Source organism: Xenopus laevis, chromosome 1S (assembly GCF_017654675.1).
Source record: "Xenopus laevis strain J_2021 chromosome 1S, Xenopus_laevis_v10.1, whole genome shotgun sequence".
Lineage (NCBI taxonomy): Eukaryota > Metazoa > Chordata > Amphibia > Anura > Pipidae > Xenopus > Xenopus laevis.
Window position 1 is genome coordinate 141,707,266 of NC_054372.1, and position 5,839 is coordinate 141,713,104.

The following is a 5,839-nucleotide window of genomic DNA, read 5'->3' on the forward strand; positions in this document are numbered from 1 at the left end:
TCTGAATAACTGATCTTTCCGTAATTTGCATCTTCAAATCTTAAGGCTACTAGAAAATCATGTAAACATTAAATAAACCCAATAGGCTGTCTTGTTTCCAATAAGGATTACTTATATCTTAGTTGGGGTCAAGTACAAGGTACTGTTTTATTATTACAGAGAAAAAGGAAATCATTTTAAAAATTTGGATTATTTGGATAAAATGGAGTCTATGGGAGATGGCCTTTCCATAATTTGGAGTTTTCTAGATGATAGGTTTCCAGATAACAGATCCCATACCTGTAATAAAAAGTAGCAATAACAATACATTTGTAGCCTTACAGAGCATTTGATTTTAGATGGGGTCAGTGACCCATATTTGAAAGCTGTGAGAAGGCAAATAAGTTAAAAAAAATATATATATATATATATAATTCTTCTTTACAAGTACATTACAAGTACTCAAGTGCAATATAGACAGATTCTGGGGGATCAGCAGCTGGGCTGACCTGGTAGGGGACTAAGGCCAGTCTTTGTTGTGTGACTGCAGGGCTGTGATTGGCTAACTACTAATTGGATGTAAACATACTGGGTGATGGGAAACAACCTATAGCAGAAACTTGTACAGGTATTGGATCAGTTATCTGGGAACCCATTATTCTGAAAGTTCCAAATTTCGGAATGACTTTCTCCCATAGGCTCCATTTTATCCAAATAATCCACATTTTTAAATATAATTTCCTTTTTCTCTGAAAAAGTACCTTGTACTTGATCCAAACAAAGATATAATGAATCCTTATTGGAAGCAAAACCAGCCTATTTGGGTTATTCAATGTTTACATGATTTTCTAGTAGACTTAAGGTATGAAGATCCAAATTACGGAAAGATCAATTATCAGGAAAACCCTAGGTCCCGGAGAGAAGAGACTGGAATATGCATAGGAGAGACCTGAATAGAAAGATGAGTAATAAAAAGTGGCAATAACTATAAATGTGTAGTCTTGCAGAGCATTTGTTTTTACGTGGGGTCAGTGACCAAATTTGAAAGCTGTAAAGGGTCCGAAGAAGAAGGCAAATAATTCAAAAACTATAAAAAATAAAGGTCAGTTGAAAAGTTGCTTAGAATAAGCCATTCTATAATATACTAAAAGTTAACTTAAAGGCAAACAACGCCAAGTGGGATTCACAATCACTAGACTTACAAGACTTTGAAATACAAGGGCATACTTTGTTGCACAAAACATTTCTCCATATCTGTGCCAGTTGTATTTGGGTTTTATGGTGGTAACATTACAAGAAGAGTATGACACACTGCTCCGACATGCATAGGGCAGGCAGAGTATGGCACACATGAGGCATAGAGCAGGCAGAGTATGGCACACACAGGGAGCATACGGAAGGCAGGGTATGGCACACACAAGGAGCATAGGGCAGGCAGAGTATGGCACATACAGGGAGCATAGGGCAGGCAGAGTATGGCACATACAGGGAGCATAGGGCAGGCAGTGTATGGCACACACAGGGAGCATACAGAAGGCAGAGTATGGCACACACAAGGAGCATAGGGCAGGCAGAGTATGGCACATACAGGGAGCACAGGGCAGGCAGTATATGGCACACACAGGGAGCATAGAGAAAGCAGAGAATTGCACACACAGGAGGCATAGGACAGGCAGAGTATGGCACATACAGGGAGCATAGGGAAGGCAGACTAGAGCTGGATACAGGGAAACCTATCAGGACGACTCTAATATAAGCAGTTCACAGGCCCGGATTTGTAGAAAGGCCTGGGCCTAGGGCGGCAGAATTTTAGAGGGGCGGCATGCTGCCCAACTACACTCGCATTTGTTCGGAAGCACTGGGAATTTGCAGGAGATACAATAGTTTTTAAAATGCGATGTGCACCAATCACCAGTACTCCAGACCTGATGCTGAAAATTTCCGCATGTGCACATAGGAAGGGGAGGGGGATGATGAGCGGCAGTAGGCCCAGGGGCACCTGCATTATAAATCCAGCCCTGGCGGTTCATACTGTGCTACATACAGTGACACAATGCTGGTGTATCCCACCAGCAGTATGCATTAGGTGTGAACAGTGTGGGCACTTTTAGTCTGAGATGTGAACAGTAAAGGGCTTTAGTGGTGTGAACATTAGAGGGGTTACAGGTGTGAACAGTGCATGGGGGATTAGAAGTGTGAACTATGCCGGATTTTACACTCTGAATTTGAAGTGTAATCTGTGCAGTGGCCAGTTAATCTCAATACTGATACATTTTAAAGATTGCACCTGGTAAGAAGGTTTTAAATGATGTATTATGGATAAAAAAGTTTTGCAATAGAAATAATGTTTCTCATGCTAGGGGTGATGTTACGAGTTCAGATACAAAGAAGCCCTAATGCAGTAAAGGCCCATGTTTCCTTTTGAAGCTCCATATGTCTTATCTTGACCAGCCTTTTCCTTGGTTCCTTGGTGCCACCCGAGCTCCACATTCCCCACTTGTACAGGGCCGCTGGTGCTTTCTGGGAAACGTGTCAATCATGTGCATGAAGGTTTATGTCTTGAGTGGGGAGAGGGTCAGAGACTACTTTCTAGTCTTAAAATATAATAACATGTATTGAATTTAACTGAAATTCCATTTCTGCATTCCAAGTATTTCAGAGCTTGGAGGACCATCACCTGGAGGTAGTATCCTTCTTTCGTGAGAATAGTTTTCATAGACTAATTGCTCATGACTGATTAAACCCTCTGTAACATCCTTTCATACTACAGCTCCCATGCCCACAAACTCAGTTGGAATGGGAAGAATTTGACCACCAATCAGTTTCTAATGCAGGAAGTTGCCAAGCAGTTTGGCCTAAAAGATGAGCCACGTCCCAATTTTTGCAGCTCTCTTAGGTAAGTAGATGAAGTAGCAGCAGTGTGAAGAACACATCTGGTAGTATCTTAGATGTGTACCCTCTTTATGGACCCAGCATTTTGCCGCTTTAGTGTTTTCAGTGCTGTGAACATACACCAAACCACTCCAAATTGCCACTCCCACCCAATTAATTTCTGTAGAAATTGCTTGTGCCTGTAAATACATTATTGCATTAGCTAGCACTTGCAAGCTATTCCCATAAGAACGAATTGACAAACATTTTGTTCAACAAAACCTTTGGTGTTCCACTACACTTATAGGAGGGAAAAGATATGATGTTATCTCACGTTCTCCACAAAGTGCACATATACATTCACTTTATCCTTTCCCTTCAGTTTTCTTAATCTATAATTTGTCTTCGTTCTCCCTTGTGAAGCTAAATTTTAACCATATCCTGTCCTGTGTAGTAACCCTTTCTTTCCACAATGACTTCTCCCCACTTAGCTAAAATGTAATGTATAAAGACTGGAGTTCATAAGACAAAGTAAGATGCGGTTCGCATCGGAGCTCACCCGGATTAGCTGTGTCTGTCTGGTCGCAGCCTGTGCGAGACTCCGGTTACTTCGTGCCGGCATCCATTGCAGAATTCACCATGCTCTCGCGTATTCGGCGCAGATCCAGGACATCACAAGGACAACAGCGTTAAATGCAAGATTGCAGGCTTTATTTCATCATACACACAGGTAAGAGTTTTGGCGGTGGGTGTGCAAGCTGACTTAGGCGTTTCTTGCCGGATCCACCTCACTTCCTCTGAAGACTGGAGTGACTGCATGTTTAACAGAACAGAAAACTACTTCCTGCATGAAGCTAACTTGGTTTCCACTGATTGGGTTTCTTATAAAACAAGAACATGAGTAGATTTCACTTTCATTCTTCTTTAACTTTTTAGTGTTTCTTATTTGTTCCATTCTCACCCCACCCACCCCATCTATATGTTACCCCTCCCAAATGTGACTAATACCCAGAATAAAGACACAAACAAAGCAACTTGATGTTAAATCTGTGTAAGTCACAGTTTTATTGATAATAATTAGATAAACTGCACTATTTGATCCAGAGGAAGTCAAAAAACCTCTGACAAGCTTGGGACAACCTGCTTACTAGAGGGAAAAATTCCTTCCTGACCCCTTAACGGCGATCGGATTTGCTCCCAGGATCAATGCACCAAATTAAATCAAGGGAAGCAGGGTGAGGGAAACAGAAGGGAATATGGCAGCATACACATGAGCGCCTTTAAGCTACAAGATGAACACTACATTCCATTCTATTGGACCCCAGGCAGCTTGTAGACCCGGCTTCTGCAGTCTGAGCGATTGAGTAGACAGGAATGCAGGGTCTACCGAGTGGCTTAAAGGTGCTCCTGTCTATAGAACCATATTTAGGGGGGGAAAAGGGATACTGTGGTTGGAATTGCAATGGAGGGAATGGAAATAGAAGGTAATATGGCAGCATACACAAGAGCACCTTTAAGCTACAAGGTGAACACTGCATTCCCCTCCATTCCATTGGACCCCAGGCAGCATGCAGAACCCAGCTTCAGCAGTCTTGAGGGATGGAATGAAAGGAATGCAGGGTCTACTGAGTGGCTTAAGGGTACTCTTGTCTATGAAACCATATTTTAGGTGTAAGTGTGGCACAGCTGGTGGAATTACGGTAAAAATAATTGGGGGAAATAAGGGACACTGTGGCTGGAATTGCAGTGGAGGGAACTAACATAGAAGGGAATATGGATGCATATACATGAGCACCAATAAGCTACAAAGTGAACCCTGCATTCTCCGTCATTTCATTGGACCCCAGGCAGCCTGCAGACCCGGCTTCTGCAGTTTGAGGGATGGATTGAAAAGGAATGCAGGGTCTACCAAGTGGCCTAAGGGAGCTCCTGTCTATGGATCCATATCTTAGGTGTAAGGGGGGAGCACCGCTGGTGGAATTGAGAATGGCTCACTCACCTCTGTGTCATGAAGATCACCTACACAGAGGTGCATCGATACGTGGTACCGTGTAAACTGCGACGGTGCTGGTGGCTGGTGGGCTCTCTGCAAAACCAAACAAAATAAAGTTAAACTTGTACCCAAGGGTTTTACCTTAGCAAGTGATATCTCTGTAGACATTGTATAACAATTTGGGAGATTTTAATCAGAAATATGGCAGTTATACAAATTAACATTACTAAATGCGAATATACCATTTCCCTCTGTGATTATGGGACAAGTTGCAAATCGCAGGTTTCTCTGCATTTTCAAGCCATTTGATCCCAATCCCAATTCCTTGCCAAAATGATGAAGATACACTTCCTATTGGTTTCTATGGCATCTCAATAGGTTTCAGCTGCGCAGGATTTATAAGTTCTTTTTGTGGTTGTTTTTCACAAAATCATAGCATTGCAATGGCTTTCAATACATCAGCCCTATTACAAAATACTAATAATTGAACAAATATATTCATTAGCTACTGTACCTGGATATGTATCCATGTACTTCCTGAAAATTGCCCAGTTTATCTGCTCTAGTTGTTTGTAGAGAGATTTCAGTTGGGCTTTGGCCTTCATCTTGTCCTGCAGGACCTCAGCCATAAATCTGATTTTCCACCACCTCGTTAATTCCAGGCTGTCTCTAGCTATACAATAATCATAGCTTGTCCATTTTATTTCGCCAATGATGTCCTTCCTCATGCTCTCCAAATCAGTGATCTTACAGATTCTCTCCTCCTTCCTGTAGATCCACTGTGAGCCCTAGAGAAATGTAAGAAACAAGAAGACATTAAGGTTTCCAGCAGTTTGTGTTTAATCCCCAGTAATAATGAAAGTGACAATTTCTTCCCATAGGCACAATAAGGAAAACAATATGTATTTATTACCACTAGGGGAGCCGTTACATTGATCGTCGTTGCAAAGCAAAAGCTTTTTGGTTCAATAGATTCAAGGGATGAAAACATAATTA